This window comes from Passer montanus, unplaced genomic scaffold, assembly GCF_014805655.1.
Source record: "Passer montanus isolate IOZ18808 unplaced genomic scaffold, ASM1480565v1 scaffold9, whole genome shotgun sequence".
In the NCBI taxonomy this organism is placed as follows: Eukaryota; Metazoa; Chordata; class Aves; order Passeriformes; family Passeridae; genus Passer; species Passer montanus.
In genome coordinates, this window is record NW_024374367.1 from 2,624,712 (window position 1) to 2,644,989 (window position 20,278).

Below are 20,278 nucleotides of genomic sequence, written 5' to 3' on the forward strand. Positions count from 1 at the left end.
AGGAACAATAAAGTTAACAAACTATATAGTTACAATCCCAGAGTACATATCCCTCTGTTCAAAATACCCCAGTACAGTGACCAGCCACACAGAAAACCTGCGTCCTGCAAATTAAACCACCTGAGTAACACCAAGCCTAATTCAAAGGCCATTAATCAGAATGTGAACCTGGATGTTGTTTCAGTAGCTTTGGACCACTCCAGCTCATGAAAAGTTTTACTTTTTTTACATTCTTTTCCTTGCATCTGTCCATTCAGAGCAGCAACAGCTGTTTAACATGGGCAGTGAATGGAAAGAGCAAACATATCAGGGAGGAAGGTGACTGTAAGAATATATGCTTGGAGAAAGGATTAGGAGCAGAGAAGTGGAATTTTAACAAGGATGAAGATTGCTGGTATATAGATCCCTCCTGGTTTTAAATAACTTAGCTCCTATGCTGTAACAACACAGATTCAGCCTGTGCAGCTCTTCCTGCCTCAGATCCAAAAGATGAGGTTTCACAAGATGGTTGGTTCAAATGAAGACCTCATTTCCCTTCACTCTGTATCCTGTTCCCTGCTTCCCAAAGCAGAGCCTCCCTCTTCCCCTGGGCCAATTGCAACATTGGTGTAATCCTCTGGGGACCTGCTCCATCTCAAAGAGACAGCAGCAAACAGGCTCTCAGGGAAAGAAGTTGCAGCTTTTAACTGCGTGAGCAAATAAAATTTCACAGACAGGTAGGTGAGTAAACACGTTGTTTGCTTTTTGCAAGGTAAAGCAGAGTTCTGCAGAAAGTACCAAACTTCTTTCATTCACCTCTGGAATCATCCTGCCTGCCTGCTGCTCACAAAGGTTTTGCATGGGCATGCACTTAAGGAAGGGATACTATAGATAACAATCTGCACTTCAAATACAAACAGAAAGAAATTGTAACTGTCTTAGGGCTTCCAATCACTTCGACACCTTCATGATTACTCAACATATTTCAGGCAGATCATATTCTCTGCACAGTGCTCGCCAGTTTCTCTCTCCTTCCAAGAGGCTCCCAGTCACCAATTCCTTTCTGTAGAGCACTTACCAGCACCTCAGGGGAACCACACCATTGCCTGGCAAGGCTCCCACTATGTTTTGTTTGCAGCCAGCTCAGTAGTACAGGAGAAGGATGAAAAGGTGGGGTCATTTTATCCCTCAGCCTGCAAAACAAAACGGTCAGGAAGTGCAGAGAAAGGGCAGACAAGGAAGGTACCATAATTAAAATTCCGAGAAAACAGAGTAGCCACTACAATAATTTATTGCAAGGTAGAGCCCCCTTAGACAGTTTTCTCTGGGCAATAAGAGCACATGGATACAGGAAGGGAAGTACTTGGCTCTTGCTTTGCTTCAGTTCCCTAATCCAGCACAAATGCATTTGGGGATTTATGGGTTTTTGGAAGCTTCCAGCAAAGCTCAGGGCCCGTTCCTTGGGTTATTGTTTTCCCATCTGCTTCTCTTCATTTTATTCCATCACAGAGGCCCCATCGTGGGACACAAGAATGTGACCGGAACAATAGGCAGAGCTTGCAGCCTCCAGGACTGCAGGGAGGGCAGAGCCGCCATGGCAGGATGGGAGCCAGCAGCTTCTATATTTAGCCCTTGCTTGCTCATTCCAGATCACATTCTAACCATGGACTCAAGAAGTCAGGAGGCTTTCACCAGACCACTGTCCCCGAGCACTGCACATCCAGCAGGGCCCCCTGAACATAAACCATTCATTTCCCTTCTAATAAATGCCAACAGGAAGACTTCCTGCTCCCCCCATCTTTTCCAGATCCCTAGTTTGACAGAATTATTTTCTTCATATAAGCAAGCTAAACAAAACCATCTTCTCCTCTGCAAGGCTGGCGGCCTTGGAGCAGCCCCAGGACTCCAGACCTTGGACAGCACAGCACTGCCTGTCAGAGCAGGGCCCTGGGAAGAGGCAGAAATGGGTGAGCTCTTTTTCCCCATGTCTGAGCCTGTGTTAAACTCACCAATCCACAGAGACTTGCTCAAGCCAACACCCCAACACCTGATGGCAGTGCAGGTGGGGGACAACCAGGTCTGAGCACCCAGCTGGCCTCAATCACCCCCACAGCACGTGCATACACCTTCCAGACTCAGATGAGAGGGGCCTGCTGAGCAAAAGCTCAGGTGTTATTGCAAAGTCAGACCTTTCATGTCCAAAGACACCTCTCTATCCCTTTGAAGGCCCTGCAGGGAGCCCACCTGACTGTGACACTGACCACAATGCCATTTAACAGGTACCTGAATTATATCATCAAGTAAGGGTATCCCACAGAGCAAGAGGAAAACCTGTCATGTTTCCAGAAACACTCACCTAAAAGCTGTGTCACTTGAAAACAGCTTGGCTATAGACAAGTTCTCTTTCTGCCACTTTCACAAGGGTTGTAGGTTAGGACAACTCTACACTTTGTTTCTCCAGTCCTACAAAAGTTCTCTCAAAGGCTGCTGGTGCCCCAGTGAGAGGCTTGAGCACACAGGTGGCCTCCTGAGAACCTTGTTGCCATCCATATTATTCCTGTTTACCACTGTTTTCACACCCTGCCTTTTCTCCTGTTGGCATTCCTACCACTACCAGTTCCCCATTCCTTCTAAAAGCACTGTAAGAGGTTGTATGAAGAGAAGGCTGAAGCTGGATGGGATGCAAGAACAGAGTTGGTTTTCACTTTAATGTCTGTCCCTGGAAAATTAGTGGTACCTAGCAGTGCCCAAGCACAAATGGAGAAATTACATCTTCTGGTCATATCTCAAATCACACCACTAATTTACTTTGTGGCCTCAAACTCATGGGAGGTTAAATTTCCCTCCCTGAAGTATTTGTTTCTGAGGACTGCTCTGAAGTAGGGTGTCCAATGAATGTTTGGAGAGGCCTGGACAAAACCAGCATAGTTAGGAGGCTGAGCAGTCTGTCTTTCTGCAGCTTAGGATCCACTGAACACCTTTGCACTGCCAGCACTGGCAGGTCAGCTGCCTTCATCTGCCACACAAATCCCTTCTCCTTTCCTTCTTTTGTGTTCTGGAGCCTGGCTTCCTTCTGCTCATGTGAGGAGGCAGTGCCCAGTCAACTCTGAACAACTACCACACGCCAGCAAGCTGTAAATGAGCCCTGTGTGCCCAGCCAGTCTGAAAAGAATACTTTCCATCTGGCATTCCTGCAGGTTATTTGTCCGAGGTAGACAAGAGAAAGGAACTGGAGTTTCCAGTGGAAGAAGCTGACAAAGAGAAGCACTAGCAGCACTTGAGGCTTTGCTTGGCCCACAAAAGCCCTGAATAAAAAACCCCATGCTACTCCATTTTACAGCCAAAACTTTCCCTCACATCTTCCCCTTCCCTCCCAGATTTGCCTCCCTGGAACACATGAAATGGAGCTCAGACCCTTTGGAAGCTTTGGCTTTTAACCACAAATGCTGTGAGTTTTTACCACCTCAAAACCAGAGCTGTGCTCAGGCAGAAAGCCTTAAGAGCCAGAGAGGCTGCCATGGAGAGAACAGATCCAGCTGAGGAGACAAGGAGAGACCTGAGGCACACACAGGTAACAGAGGGTTTCCAGGAGGTCACACAGCAGTTCAGGGTTGGACTGGACAATGACCTGAAACTTTGATAAATGCTACACCACAAAGATGCTTTTCCAGAATATCAAACATTGAACTTACACCACCTTTCTCAGAGCAGGGGCCATGCACAACCCATGAAGTGGACTCAGACCATTTTTACATGCTCCCTTCCCTTTGTGACTGAAACACCCTGAAGTGTTGCCCTGCATTTATAACAGGCCTTTACCAGTCTCATAGCAACTTTTAATGCTCAGAGTTCTTCCTCTCTCCTCATCCTGTCTTCCTCCCATCCATTTAGAAGAAATAGGAATAACAAAATTGTTCTCCTGGAAGTCAGGTTAGTGTATCTCCCTGCACTCACAAGCACATACCTCCTTTCAGGGAGCCACAGAACAATCATGATCCTTTCTGGATGCCAAGGAGAGAGGCTGGGTCCTCAGCCCTGCTGCTCCACCAGCCTCAGACACCCCAAGGAAATCACTTCTTTCCCAAAAGCACAGCTGGGTAGCAAGGCCCAGTGGCACAGCTACTTTACAGCTAGGTGGGAGGCACAAGAGAATAAAGACAAGCATGCAGCAGGGCAGGAGGTGGCTTAGCAGAGCATCACAGAGCACAGAGAATAACAAGCAGATGTATAATTTCAGAAGCTTTAACCAAGTAAAGATTATAACTTTACAGATAAGTGTCATCAATGCATATGCACAAAGATTTGTGGTCAACAGTGCAATTCCATCCCCAGCTGAATGATCCACTGGATACACATGTTCAAACGTGCACAACACTCACTGCTCAAATAAAACTCCGTTCCCATAAAGCCACACAGACTCCCTTGGGCAGAGGCCAAGCAGTTAAATAAAAAAGTCTATCCAGAGTGAGAACTCTTCGGAGACATTCCAGCATCTGGAAAGAGGAGGGGGTCTTACTCTGAGAACTCTTGGAGAGCCCGACCTTCTGTGATTAAGTACGTGCTTCATCCAGTGTTAATTCCTGGGGAACAGCCTCACATCATTCCCACCGCCCTGTGCAGCAGGACCTGCAGTGAGCAGATGGGCCTGATTCTGCTCCTCTCTCCAGACAAGACAGTACAGCCAGAGCCCAAGATGGGATGGCAGCTGGCCATTCAGTATTTGCTTTTTAGTGAGGCCAGACTCACAGCATTGCTGGTGACAAACAAAAGCCATTGCTCTTAGTGTGGGCTTCTTCATTTCCTTTTATTATATCCCCACCCATGGCATGTAAATAAAGCTGCAGTCAACTTCCTCCAAACACTGGGGTGCTGAAGATGTACAGAGCATCAGGAGGGAGCACAGCCACAGGCAAGGCTGACAGCACTACCTCCGTCCACCATTCCCTGAAGACACCAGGCACTCCCAACAGCAGAAAAATACACTTAGAGCAAAAAAGGATCACAGGATCCTGCTCTCAACAGGCCTTTGGTATGTGAGCTGGTCTAGGACAGCAGTGGTCAGAAGAAATTAAGCTGGATGTAGGATTTGGTTCCCTTCAGAGACCTGCCCCAGGAGACTGTGTTCTGGTAAAGCATAACATTGGAGATGGCTGTATAAAGGCTCTGTATTTCATAGTCATATGAGGTATTTCTCCTGGTGGGCTTCCAAGAGCTCAGCTAGGTAGAGGGACCACCCATATACATACAATTGCAAGAGAGTGACCGTGGAGAGATACAGCCCAGGAGAAAGTAACACATTCACTGGGAGCTCTCATCCCATTCCCTTCTTGCCAAGGGACACTGGCAATACAGAGGAGTACCCAACCAACATCAGAGCTATGAGCCCTATTGTTTCACTTAAGGCTGGCCTGAGCAAGTTTTGATACCCTCATCCCTCCTTGCCATGGCAAACCAGAAGGAAAACTACGTTTCTATAGGTGAGAGAAGAGGCCAAACCCCACAGCTTTAAAGCTCAGTGCATGTCATCAGTCAGTAACCCTCGAGAGGGACCCCAGAGGCAGCTCAGCCTAAGGAGGCATCATCCCAGTAGAAAGTTCCAGGGAAACAGGATGAGAAAAGACAACAGGGCACAGCTCTCATCCCTGTAGGACAGCATACAGCTAGACACAGGCAGCCAATGCACCAAGTGTTATTCAGCACGAACAAAAAAAGCTCTTTCCAGCCTCTGCCTCACAGCTGCTCATCTGTATTCCAACCCTTGGACCCTGACAACCCTTCTGGCTGAAAGAAATGGAGGACATAATTTCATCTGCTCCCTCCTATCACTCTCCTGCTCCAACATCATTAGCCCACCCATGCCCGCTCACTAGAAAGCTGTTTGTCTCCTTCACAGGGTCACCCCCCTGCACAAGATGAACATCTCATCTGGACAGCAAGTTTCCTGGATGTTATCCGACCAGGATGGGGAAGGAGGAAAGAAAGGTCTTCCTCCAGAACACAGAGATGGAATTGGTTGAAACAGCTCCAATCAATTGGGCTGCAGTATCTGAGATGGTATTTTGATTCCAGCCCTAGAGCAAGAGACAGCGCAAGGCCAGGCGAGGGCAGATTACATGATCCCTCAAAGCCACCTTTCAGTGCAGCACAACATGTCCTTGTGCTGTTAGAGGGCTTTTTTGGACCGAATGAAATAACACTCCACGGCTCTTGATTCCTACCTCAGGGCAGCAACAGCATCTCTCCTGCCCATCTTTCTCCAGGGAGGAGATTAAATAGCAGAGATGAATCAAAATGCAGTCAATCAGGCCAGGCAATCTGCCAAAGCAGGAAAAAGGAAGGGAGGGAGCAGAAAAGGTACCTCCATAGTGAAGTGACCTGTTTTAATGCTGCTGCTGAACACCATGCTGCTGGATGTCTCCAAGGCTCCAAGAGACAGGAAGAGAACACAGAAGTGGGAACTTTTCTCCTACCTTGGAGGATGGGGACGAGCACACAACACTTCTCAAGCATCAGCTACAATGGAGGAGATGGGCATACTCAGCTGAAGGAGCTGAAGACAGTGCAAGGCTAGTCCAGCCTGAGTCTGGCAACTCAGACTGGCAATGAACTACAGGGGAGAATGAGGTTCAAATGTGCACTACTTCAGGAACTAAGGAAAATGCACCCCTCAGCTCAAGGAAATGCACAGCTCCAAGGCCATCCAGTAAGTCCCAGCCCACAAGACCCTCTCTGAGTAGAGGTACAAAGGTCAGGCCTCCAGACCTTCCTGGACCTAGATGGGTATCTGCACACAGGGCATTTCCACTTTCCAGCAGCAGTGACATAGCTGGAGCCAGCTCCTTTGGCCACAAAAGCACAAGCTGCTGGGATTGGAAGCAAGGGAAATTGCTTCAGTGGCTCTCTGTATTTTAGCCACATTAGGCCAAAGACAGCTGAATCTGGGAACAATTCACATTGTGCTACCACGTCAGAGTCCTGCTCTGAACCAGAGCTCTGCTGTGCCACAGTGCTTTGCACAGACACACAGAGAAGGCTTTCCTCCTCCAACAGCATCTGCCTGCACTGGCCATCTGGATAACCTGCAAGCCACAGCAACCACTTGGCAGGAGGACACTGCCAGCACTGCACGAGCAGGCTGAGTTCAGAAAACCCTGCAAAGTCTTGTCAAGAGGGCCTGAAACCCTGACCACCACCTCAGAAACCCTGTGCCATTAGGGTGTAAGGCCAGGGAGCACAAGTCAGAGTTCTCAGAAACAGATTGTTCACATATCACCCACATCTTCATGTCAGGCAGCAGCAGGTAAACCACAGCAGGAGGGGAGATGGGAAAGCAAAGCACAGAAGCACCAGAAACTCTGACAGAAGGATAGAAAAACCACACCAAGAATGGAGAAACAAGCTGTGGTCTCTGAAAGACGTACTTGCACTCACACACAGGCACAGTTTCTTGGACTGTTTATCAAGTTCAGGAAGGAAGAGGGATCAGTCTGCCAGAAAGATCAGAGATGCTGGGGCTGTCATATGATGCTCCCTCTAAGAAACAAAACCCACAGAGTGTGCATACACAGACAGAGAGGAAGCTACAAGGAAAGCCTTGAAAACAGCAGAGGAAACCCTAACCCCACCCCAGAAGTCCTACCTTTAACTAACCCCCCTCCCAAAAGCTAAAGAAAAGCACAGCCAAACCTGCATTATTTTTTGTACTCCCCTGTCCCCTCCTGCCCTTTTAGCACAGCAATTGGACAAATAATTTCTTAGCCTGGCTATGTCAAGGACAGGAGGCTCTGCCCAGTCCCAAGTCTCTGCTAAGGGTGCTCAGCTGCATTTGGAAGAAACACTTGCTATGCAAGAGCACAGACATGCCAAATAATCCTTTTTTGTTCTCAGGAGCTTTTAGTCCAGCTTGTATAAAAATCAGTAGAGTCAATAAAGCTACTGGCTGTGGATGCAGCTAGAAATGAAAGATTTGGTCAGCAAAATGATTGTAGCCTGGCTGAGGCAAGAAAATTTCCCTCCTAACCTGTCAGTTTAGTCCTGTGCAAACTCCTCATACAACCATACTCCATTCACAACCACTGCAGAGCACAGGAAGAAAACCCTCAGTGGGTGAGGAGGACATTGGGCCATGGCTGAGATTCCCATGCTTGCAAATGCAAGGACACCGAGGCAGGGGGGCCAGAGTGGGAAACACATCACAGGAGTCACACAGCTTCAGATGCTCTCCTGCTCTGGTTTTCAACCACTCACACATGAAGCCCAGATGGTTTCCAGAGTGAGGGAGAAGGGTGTGCTGCTTACACAAGCAATGCCATATTTCAGTAAATATCATATGCCATCCAGACATTCTGGACTGGATCCAATTTCCGTTAGGCTTTGCTCAACTGGGGACCTGGCTCCTCCAGCAGACAGCAAACTCCATTCGTGCTAGTGCATGTCTAAGGCAGATCTGTCTCAGGCAGACACACATTTTTACCAGATGATCCTTGTTACACCTGGCATGAAGAGAGGATTTCCAATGTTCAGTCAATCAACCTCTGCTTCCAGCCTCAGCTCAGACAAAAGTGAGTTAACTCTTCCTCACCAGCTCAGTGTAGGAATGTGCAGGCTTCAGCAACCTGCAGCTCCCACTTGCCTCTGTCGATCCTGAGTCTTCTCAGGTTCCTTTGGGTTCTTCACCTCAATGTCTGGTGGGTACCTGCAGTGCTAGGAAACACCTACTCTATTTGTTTGATAACTATCACAAAAGACACAACACAGTTGGCAGTGCCTGGAGATAAGGTGTGAAAGTCTCTTTGTAATGTCAGACAGAAAAGAATACCTTAAGTTTTTTTCCTTAGGTGCTTTTCAAATGATAATTATTAAACTTGTCTTTAAACTACTGAGGAAGAGCAGAAGTAGGAAGTATTTCAGCAACTCCCTATTTAACATGTTAAGTTTAAGGAAATGAGGACGTTTTCCAGTGTGTGCATAGTCCCAGGCACAGACTTTTCCTTGACACAAAACTCCAAACACAATTTTAAAAGGTAGTGTCCCTAGTCCTGATTACTGCTTTGCTGCACTAGGATGATGCAGATCTCTGGATAAACTCTAGCAGCCTATCTGGCTTCAGGATCCTCAACTAGCCAAGGGAATGAGGTCTTATCCAAGGCATTCTTGCAAGCACTCACCTTTTCAGGGCACAGTACTCCAAAGACATGCATCCCTCAACCTGCCAATGAGCAAATGTGACCATGAAAGAATGGCAACAGTGAGAATCAACACAAGGCAGGAATCATTCCCCAAAACAACCAACATATATTTTCTCTGACCATAACTTCATTGCCTACTTCTCTTTCAGAAAGCATAGCACATACTCCAGGCAGCTTTAAAAATCAACTTCCCTTTGAAAATCAAGCGGAATTCTTGAACAGCAGAACAAGCTTGGCAGGGGGACTGTAGATGTCTGGCTCACTGGCAACGATGACAAAAGCAGGGCTCTCCTCCTACAGCCCATATGCACGAGACACACTGGAGTGGACAACACCTTTGTAGAAGCCAAACCAGAGACCCAACAGCTTTTTTTGGCATTTCTTTTGGACAGTGAAGCCAAAAAATGCACATACTCGTAAGCCAGGATGGCATGGATTTAATGGGAAAAACAGTAAGCAAGTTTTGCTCCACTCAAGCTCTGAGTTCAGTTGGGGTTTGCCAGCTTTAACACACTGGTCACCCCACTTGAGCTGCAGAGGCTGCGCAGCCACGTCCTCCCCACACACCCGGGGCCAAAGCAGGAGGTGAGCACTGATAAAGCCACAGTAAATGGCTCTGCTGAAGCTGTTCTTGCCCTTTTTAGGGGCAAGAGCTACTCTAGCTCATTTCTTTGCTCTTCTGTGGTTTCCTAGCCCATGGCTGAGAGCCTTTCCTCTCCCCAGACCCTGTGTACTGGATAAGCTCTGCCTTCTCCCTGGTGTTGCATCCAAGCTCCCAAACAAAAGGAGATGTGTCACTCAAATAAACTTTTCTCTCTCGGAGCAAAGGATTTTATTTAAAATAACCTAACCAGATATCTAGCATATAAAGCTAGATATCAAAGATCAGAGTTCCAGGCACGTTAGGTTCAGCCCAGGAGCAAGGCCTCTGTGAACCCTGGTTTCAGCTGTTACACTGCTGATAATACAAGACCATCCTTACAACAAAGAGGAACGAACCAAAAACAACCTTTTAAATCAGCCCAGCTGGTGACATATTCCTCAAAAACTCTGACAAGTTGTAACTGTTTTAAAGCACATGCCCAGCATGGTGCAGGGCATCTCTCCAGTTATTTCTATGGCTTCCTCAGCACTCTGGAAGAGGGTGCTGGCCTTGTTCAGACACTTTGCTACATCCTTTTGCAAGCTCTGAGTGTGTGTGTCTCTCATGACTACTCCTTCTGTAGGACTCATGCTGTAAATCTTGGTATTGCTACAGCAATTTCCCAGTCTAATCACATGCCTTGTTGCATTACCACAGCAGTGATAGCTGGTTGAACCACACACCACATCCTTGCAATTGTTTCTATTACTCACAATTGACTTATTTATTAAATTTCAGCTTGCCCAGCCTTGCCAGGAGATGAGCAAGAACCCTGTCACCCCTCCTTGCTGTTGATCAGAGTGGCAGAAGGCAGGTGAGTAGGCTGCGAGTCTGAGCTGTGAAACAGTCCCAGCAATTTTGCAAGTTCATGCTTTCTCCAGCAGTCAAACTCCCTTGTATCTCCACACCAGGGCTTGAGTCCTGGGAAGCAAAACCTTGAGTTGCAACAGAAATCAGAAGGGAAAGTAGATGCAAACGAACACAGAATTCATTTGGGATACTAGAGTAGGCAAGTATTTCCACAGACTTGCTTGTGGCATGGCACCACGTGCAGTGCACACACCAACCCTTACTTGCAGATGTACCAAAGAGCCATCCGTAACAGCAAAGTGAAGTGCCTCTGCATGCAAGGAACTCCTGTTGTGGGGGATTTCCTAGGCTTGGAACAAACAGCCTGATAGCTCCTGGCTGCTTCAGAGGCCCAACCCACCATCTTGTGCCTCACAAACACTCCTCTGACAAAAGACTTTGACTCCTTGCTTTCAAAGGGGAGCAAACAGAAGGCAAGTTCAGACAAGGCTCATGGCTGCTTGCCCAGCCAGGCCTCAGCTAGTCCTTCATAGTAAATATTTGTTCTTAATTACTCTGTCGTTTGCCCCGGGAGCTTGCCTGCAATCTGTAGGAGGGAGGGGGATTATGTTGTTGATAGGTAAATAACAGCTCTTTCATCCAGAGAACCCAGTGCATTTTCCAGAGATGAAAGCCTCCTGAATGTTTCCCCATAGGTTAGGGTAAGGATTTTAAATCTTTGTCCCACTCAAGGACATGCCAAAAACTCCCACATTCAGTTCAGAGAGAGCGAGCTTGGAGCTCCACTGTGACAGCTCCCTCTCCAGATTTGCTGTGAGCTGGAGTCAAGTGGGAGAGGCTCAGCTCTGGCAGCGTGGGTTAGGCAGGGTCTGGTCAGCCATTGGAATGTGACAGGAGGACAGAGTTTGCTGCTGAGCAGCAGCACCCAGCACATGCTGCTCTCCTTGTTCTGTCATGTCTGCTGATCACCCTGAAGCCAGGAGTGAACTCCATCCCTCCTGTCCCCAGGTCCTGCTTCTGCCCAGCACACAGCCATGCTGCTTCCTGCCCAGTTCCGTCTGGAGAGCTCCCAAGGAAGGGCGAGGCACTGTCCAAGCACAGAGCAGCCATGTGAAGCAATCCCACAGACAACATGTGGGAAGCAGCCAGTTCTCACTCTCCACAAAAGCCAGCAAGTGTGAGTTTTGATCTTCCGGCACTCAGCTTCCAAAACATCAAAATTACAAATATTTATCAGCAGGACTAAGGGAAATGTAAGCGAGACAGCAGACTCTGCTCTGTCTGAGGAGGAAGTGAGAAGTGACTTCCTCCCACCCACCATGAGAAAACCTCTCTGACCTCTGGGAGGCAAGGAGTGGAGCATTCCCCCTCTCCCCAAGCTAATGTCCCTGCCAAAGCATCCAGCAGCTCAGAGTCAAGCTAACTTCAACCGCACATTATCCATTACTTCCATAAAGAGGAAAACCAAACAAAAACAGCAACAAGAAAACCACCACAGGCAATCAAAACTGGTATCTAACCATGCTACAGCTCCTGCATTCCTAATCCCATCCCAGTTACTGAGCCGAGCACAGAGGATAAATGGTTGTGAATACCAGAAATGAAAGGAGCCTTCAAAAGCTCTGAACTTTTAGGGGAGAGCCCAACACACAGAAGTCTGACACTATAATATTTAAAAATCTAAGATAAACTGCACTCCTTTCCTCCCACATTCAGCCCATCATTCACAACAGATTTTTTGCAAGTCCCAGCCAGGCAGGAGCAGTTACAGGGCTGATATTGCACTTCTCATGCTCAGGAAAGCAACACAAACCCTTCAGCACCACCTCTGCTCTCTTGCCCTCCTTGTCTTATCATGTACAAGCAGATTTGCCAGGCTCAGATTTGTTCCTCCTTCTAAACATCATCCAGGCCTTTTATTTCTCTTTGCTCTAAACTCTGCTTAAAAGAAAAATATATTGTCATTCTCTACTTCCAGCTGTAAAGGGCTGACCTGAAATCCGTTGCCAGCATGCAATAAATATTTGCACAGTTCCATTGTAACTTCATTCATCTATCTCTACTGCAAAACTTGAATCATTTAGCAGTTTCCCCCTCTTACCCAAGGGCTTCAAGTTCCTAGACAGAAATTTAATGAAGCCTCTGGAAATCCCCAGTCCAATATCCTCTGTTAACACCCCCGTATTCAGCTGGAGTTTTTCAGCTTGACCCATGTATGAAACCATCTGTGATGAGAGCAGCAGAAAAGAGAAAGATTTGCTCCACGCATCCTCTCCTCTACAGGAATACCCCCATAGCTGGGGGACAGCCAGTCCCAGGCCTCACATGTGGACTTTTACACAAGCCCCAGCACCATGAGAGTTCAGACAAATGGTTCATTGGATTATGCCCAGTAAAGGACAGCACTGGAGCTATGGGACCAGAAATGTAACTGGTGTCAAGTCTTTCCTCTGGTATGTTGCTGTGTCCTACCCACCTGAATCTCTTTATTACATCCTTTAGATGTTGACTTTGCTTCCTGCCACTAAATTCGTCGGACAGGCTTCCTTGCTATTATGGTAGTTACAAGGTACATGGTTAGAGGCACATTTTATAGTGTGCCTAAACAAGGACTTAAACCTATAAATCTATGTAAGAAGCACATTACATTTAGAACAAGAAGTGAGCAAGGAGGGAAGTCTTGAAAGGCCACTTTCAAACAGTCCTTGTTTATCCCTGACTGAGGCCAAACCTTTAACACAAGTCTGCCAACAAGCCCTAAATCACCTGCAAAAGCAAAAGGCACCTTAAAACCAAAAGCACTGGTAGGTCTGTGTTTCTTGCCAAGAGTCCCACTCCAAAGCTTTCCAAAATTAAATCACCAGTTACAACCTTGTAAAAGATGAAAAAATCTTGGATTTGGGGTTAATATGTAATGCTCCTTTTGAAAGGGGAGTGGAGGCAGCCAGAGAGTATAAATGTATGTACGTACAAAGGGTTGAATCCTAAAGAAAAAATTCTAACAAAACAAATTGCTTTCAGTTTAATGTTTTGGGTTTTTTTCATTTTCTGATAGAGGACAAACTAACTTTAAATGCTAGCAACAAGGAGGAAGAGTATTCCTTCTAGATGCAGAGTACTGCTGGGGAAGCAGAGAACAGGATTGAACAGATTTCTCATCAAAACCTGTAAGCCTGAAAAGAACTATCAGGCAAGAGCAGCTGTTGGTGACTTCTGGAGTGAACTCACCTTGAGACCAAAGCAAAAAGCCCAGGTTCTTCATCTTTACAAGTCCCTTGAAATAATAAGAGGAAGGATGCACATATATTTAGGTTAATTCATTCAGAGTCTAGGTGCACACCCCCTTACCTTCAGCCATACAGAACATAAATATTCACCAGGAAATGGAACAGGGCAGGGGAGACCAGAAAAAACACTGCACATCTTGTGAGTCACAGCAAGCCATAACAGAGGATTCATTAACTGGATTCAGGTGATCCTATTAACTTTGCAATTGCTGCACATCAGGCTGCAGAGTAATTAGGGCTGCAATTCAGAAAGATTTACCAGAACATTTTTTATTAAAACACAGTGGTTGTTAATCAGCCTGACTAAAGCCTTCAGAGCTATTAGCCTGCTGCACAGAAGTCGTAATTACTTCATCCACTGGGGAAGAAGGCATCAAAGAAATTGCCTGGGATCCTCTGCAGGTTTAGAGGACCAAAGGAAGACTGAGGAATTTAATGGGACATCTCCCTCTGGCACCACCACAGGTTTTTGATCAAGTTTCCAAGTGGAGCATTTGAGAGGCCATCAGACAATGTCAGAACATCAAGCCTACACAGGAAGGATTTGCCATCGGAAGTATGCCAAGGCAACACCCAGACGTATTAGCTGACTCACAGTTACTGTATAAGTCCTAATTGCTGCCTAAAAGTTTAGTGGTCCACCTGAATTACATGATCTCTATCTGCTGAGGATGTTTGGCCATCCTGCAGCATCTCAGAGAAGCAGGGCCCACATTTCCTCTTCCGGAGGCAGAGCATGTTTCAGTGCAGACAGACTCAACTGCTCCAGAGAGGAGTAAAGGGCATCTCCTGCCAGCAGCATCAGCTCCTGGGCTTTCCAGTGCATAGCTAGCTATAGAATACCAGGATACATTCCAGCTCCAGTCCCTCACCTCACTTCCACCAGGTTAAGGCAGGTTTGACTCAGGTGACAGACAGCTGGCCTCAACTCTGGCCACAGGACTGAGAAAGAGCAAAGCATTTGGGCACCTGCTGCCTCGCCCTGCTCTGCTTCCCAGACACTACACACACAGCCCTGCATGAGGGCAGGGGGGCAGAGGCACCAGCACAGGCCAGAGAAGAAATTATTTCCCTCTCCACTCTTTCAGACCAGACTTGGTGAGTGTAGCACAGGGGCTCTGTGAGTCAGGCTGACCTTCCTCTGCCACCAGCACTGCCTATCCCCTTTCCTAGCTCATTTTGCTCAGAGATTTACTACCAGTACACAGAACATCCTTTCCCAGTTTCACTCCCAGCCCAGCATCTGGCAGGCACACTCCTGCTGGGAGGGACCCAGCAAACTCCACTGGCCAGCTGATAGACCATGAGACCACACTGTGATAGCTCCTCTGCAGGGAACCCTGCCAGACCCTCCAAAACCAACACCCTCGCCCGTATTAAGCAATACAGTTTATCAACAGTCAAAAGGGAAGCTCAGAAAGGAGAACATGATAAAAAAGCAAGTGGAAACACGTGTGCACACACAAGCTGTGAGGACATGGAAATGACATTGGGACAGTAACAAGTAGCCAGCCCTGACCACAGGCTCTGGGAGGGGGCAGGTCTTGTTAACCAGGCACCTTCAGAAGAGATACTTTGACTTATATGCTCTGCAGAGTCAAGACTTTGATGGATTCTGCTTTGCCGAGGTTTCTTAACAAATGCCCCAGTGCCCAGCCTGGGCTTGTGCCAGTGGGAATAGCCCAGTGGACCTCTGACAGGGTCTCCTGCAAAAATGTCCTGCTCAGACACAAAGCACAGAAAGCATAGAGGAGTTTCTAACCTGTGCAGGCTTTACTTCTGCAGATGACTATTCCATTTTAATAAGTAAGCTAAATTAACATGTTAAATATCTTACTATTCTAAGGGGAGAAGGTAGAGGAGGCTTTGCCAGCTTCCCCTCCTTGAGCACTTCGAACACTTTTGCACATCCGCCCTACAGGGAAGCCTGTACAGTGTCCAAACCTGGGCTAGGCTTTGCATCATTAGCCATGTACAACACCTAGCACAGGAGTAATGATGTAATGCAAATAATTAAACATAAAATCATGGTTGGCAGTTGATAGAAGAAGGGAGTTGGTTGGAACAGCTCATAGTGACAGTTTGTTCTTCCTTTGCCCTAATTAAAGTTGCAGAGAGGAAAAGCGTTGTCCTGCCTGGCTGGGTCCCAGTGCAGCAGAGACAAGGACCCCTTCCAGACCAAAGAAATTCCTTGATCACCGTCTGACCAACTGCTGGGGATAATTGCCTGGCTCTGATCTGCTTGGAAGGTGTTACCTTCCAAGCAGATCAGAGGCAGGCAATTATCCTTCAACCTTGCTGGAAGGGGTTAAAAATAAAAAAGACACTCCAAGGAGTTCTCAAGTCTTTTCCCAGTAAAGCAATAAAAATAGATATGACCTTCATAAACCATCAAATACTGAGCTTAACTGAATATTTTGCCTTTGCAGTTGGACACTAGAGCTAGGTGTACAACTTGGAGCCAAATGCTCATCAAATGATTGAGCTCTTTTGTCAGTTAACAAAGGAACCACGAACATACTTCAGTTTTGATGATTCTACTCATTGTGTTCAATTACTAAGTTCAAATATATTTCAGCTAATGGATAAGTCACCAATTTTTGGTTGCCCAAATCACATGGTGACTTCCCAACATAAGATCACATATTAAATTTGGACTCCAAGAGGAGACAGCCTAAAGGGACTTGCTTTTCTAGACACGGTTTTTGGGCTACCTAACTACTGGTTTGAGGAACCCTTCCATAGTCACTTTTTAAAATCTAGGCCAGAATGCTCTTTTAAAATTGAAAGTTGTGCAAGGGTTTCCAAATTACAGACTCATTCCAGTGACACTGCTGAGAATAAACTATCAACATTCCCATGAAGCTCTTAAATTTAAAGTGGTGCATACACAGCCGGAAGCCCTTCGAGCTGTTTTCCTTTGAATCCTCCTGAGTTGTTTTTTTTCCCTGAAGGCTTCATTGAGATTTACTGGACATAAATAAAAAAGTTAAACATTTCCTTTTCCAGTACATCACATCAATTGATACTTGACTTACAGACCTTCCAGGCCAAGAACGTTTTGCATTCTTAAGGGACTGTGTCTCCAAAATAAAGCTTTTTTTGGTATGTTTTCCTGTTTATGCTTACATTGTGTGGCAGTCGTAGTTTGCCTTTTTTGTTTCCATGCACAGCAAGAAGCAATTTCAATTAACATATAACAGATTCCTGTAAATTTTCTCTACTTGGAGAAGGTAAACAAGAAGTTTATGGGGCAGAGGAAGAATAAAAAAAAACAGAGTAAAAGTCATAAACAGGCTAAGCAGCTTCTTAAAAATCCTTTGCATAGAAGACACCTGTCTTCCAGCAGGCACAGGAGAAGCAGCAGCATGATAAAGCAGAAGAGGATATACTGAGACCCAACAGCAACTCAAGAGTGTGTGAAAAGCAATTGGCTTTTATCTGAAAGGCACGCCAACAGCAGAACCACCCATTCCTCTCCATCCGTGTCTGCAGGAAACATGATAAAAACCTTCACCAAAATATAAATAAGGAGTCAGGACCTGCCAGCTTGTTATTTTTTCTGACAGCTGTGCCACAGGGGCGCTGCCCGGGCTCATGTCCCTGCTGACTGGGGCACTAGAGATAGTGGAGGGCAGAGATGGTGCCCACCCTAAACTGGCTCTCACTGCTTGTTCTGGAGCTATGTACCTGAAGTCTTGTTTAGGGCCAGGAAGGAGGAAGACAGATTGGAGGCAGGCTGTGCTCTCCATTCAAAGCTTTGCTCTGCTCACCAGGAGCATCTGAATGCAGGCAACTGAAAGTGGTTCTCTGATTTTTGGTATTGTTTGTTGATCTGTATTCTTGTCTGCAGTCTCTCGTAATGGAGCACACAGCAAACCTTCCCACTTTTCCCACTCTGCTCTTCCAAACAGCAGTTCATCCAAACCCCAACTCTGGGTGCTCAGCCAGGAAAGGCCTCCACTTTCAGGAAACTGATTACTTCCACCAAAGCTGCCTTAGTAGCAAGTTTAGCGAATGAAGAATGCCCTAAGGAGAAAGGAGACAAGTGAGAGTTTGGCACAGAACATCCACCCCGCCCTGCTCACTGAACACCTGTCCCTCCCAGTGCAGTGAAAAACATTCACCAGGGCTGCCCCAGAGCTGGACCGAGAAGTCAGCCTGTCCTCAAACCCCATCCCAAGATCCTTCTGTGCGCTCCCCACCTCCCCCTGGCCAAGTCTTCTCTTCCCCAGGGCTTCCTACAGTGCAGGATGCTGCTGTCTGTATTATTCCAGGGAAAGGAACACAAGGTGAGGATCAGGATTCCAGCAGTTTGGTACTCTGGTCTGACACCTTACTTCTATGCTCAGAGGAGGACTTGGAGAAGAAGGCTGAACCATGAGGTCATGGTTTGTTAAAAGCTCTGAGCTCAATCTTTCTGCTGGTGGCTTGGTCTGCCTGTTCACTGGCAGTGCAGGACATCCCTTTCCATCTGTCCCCTGCCTGGCTGAGCACCTTGTAGCTGGCATGCTCCTTCCACAGCCAGCAGCACAGGGACCCCTCTTCCTGCAGCCTACCAGATCCCAACAGCACACACAAAACAAGAATTCTTGAATCTTCTTCCTCCAGCAAGCCTCAGCTTTCACTCCAGTTCCTCCACCTTACTGAAATCCAGTGCTATGCCAGGTGACTCAGGGCTCTGCAGAAATGTTGATCCCTTCAGCCTCACAGCTCTTCACTGCAGGCTGCCACCTTTAAGGGGAGAAATACCACACAGCAGCACCTGCTCAGTAAAGCATCAACAATCCAACAACCACACTGCAGAAGGACTGAGGGAGAAAACCAATGACAAGGACAGGTTTTGAGCTGTGAGAAGGAGTGGGGCACCTGGCAAGGACTGACAGTAAGAAGCAGTGGACTCAGTGACCAGGCTCAGCATTTCAGCAGTGACCATGGAGAGCCACAGTTGATGTTTCCAGACTTGACTGGCAACCAGGCACTATTAAAGCACCACTTATATAATTAGAAGGTTAATAGGTGTTACAAGCATGTTACCAGGTGTCGTGACTTGCTGGAAGCACATCCCAGAAGATAGCAGAAGCAATTATACTCTGCTCACTCTTCAGCTGTATCAACCACCTGTAGGCACTACTTACTTTCCTTTATGAAAGGAAACTTAGTACAAAGATGATTTGCTGTGTCCACATCACTGTGTATGTCCTCTGAGCCTGCCCTGCTCCCTCACAGAGTTTATCTTAAACATAGCCCAAAAAAGAAAACCAAACCAGCCATCAGAGACAAACTGTGCACTGCCTTTAATGAAGTAGAACCCTTGGATGGCATAACCTGCCATGGTGGAGAGAAAACAACAGAGCCAGCCACCTGAGGAACAACTGGGAGTTCACATGGCAGAACATGGTTGTTCTACTGACTTTCAGGCAAAAATCAATTCTCCTGGGAGGACCAGAAACAATAGGAAGTGGGAAATTAAGATTCAGGTGGCATATAAATAGCTAAAAAAGCCTTGTCCTTACTCATACAGGAAGCGTGGGACAGGGAACTACTGTATCACTTGTCTTAGGCCAAGATTTGCAAGATCTTCTGTACAAGCTGGACTACCCAAAAGGAACTGGAGGTTTCTAGGGAGCTTCACAAACCTGGTCCAAGGCAAGGCCTATAAAGCTTCTGAGGGAAGAAGCCATGATCAGCCCAGAGCTGGGCAACAAATGAAACAGCATCACCACACGCCCTGTGAGCAGGACACAGAGAGTGAAAAGCCAAGCAAGTCCAAACCCGCAAGGGCATGACAGCATTTTTCAGGAACTTGCAACACCACCTTCAGGGTGGGGATGAGCAACCGGTGTCCACACCTTGTTGCACTGTAGTCATTCACATGGGATCATGCTGGAACACCTGCTGCACATGAATGTGCATTTAGGGACCCTGACACCCCCCACAAAGGCAATTCACTCCTCACAAACAGGCACCAGCTCCCACCCTGCTTGCCAACAAAACACAGAGAGGTGTCACAGGCTCTGTGCACGGTGCTGGCATGTGGACAGGACAGGCAGGAGGCAGCTCTTCAGTTTAACAGGCTGTCTAAAAAGGTTCATAAAAGCAACTGTTTGTAGAGAACTCCCCAACACAAAGCTTCAGCACACTCCACCCAGCCCACATGAAAGGTGAGCATGAGGGACAGGCCAAGCCTCTGACTGGTCCAGGCTCCAGCTATGGGTCTAGGTAGAGGAAAGAAACACCCCACCCCAATAACCCACTTACACTAGAAGAAAAGGAGGTCTGTGGGCTTCTGCATTTTCAGCAATGCCATGCAACTTTAAATACTCAATGGGTATGCTGGCTGCTTAGGGAAGAAAATCACACAGCCCTTT

General features: G+C 47.0%; 1 long non-coding RNA gene across 2 annotated transcripts; it reads right to left on the reverse strand.

Moving 5' to 3' along the window:
• Positions 1–1,148: 1,148 nt before the first annotated feature.
• LOC120495630 lies at positions 1,149–18,869 on the reverse strand. 2 transcript variants are annotated; one of them, XR_005626097.1, is made up of 4 exons: positions 18,777–18,869; positions 18,405–18,641; positions 17,598–17,936; positions 1,149–1,172 (listed from the first exon to the last, which is right to left on the reverse strand). It is a non-coding gene; the product is annotated as an uncharacterized LOC120495630 (long non-coding RNA). The 2 variants fall into 2 exon arrangements; XR_005626096.1 differs by having other exon boundaries at positions 18,248–18,641.
• Between the last annotated feature and the right edge of the window lie 1,409 nt (positions 18,870–20,278).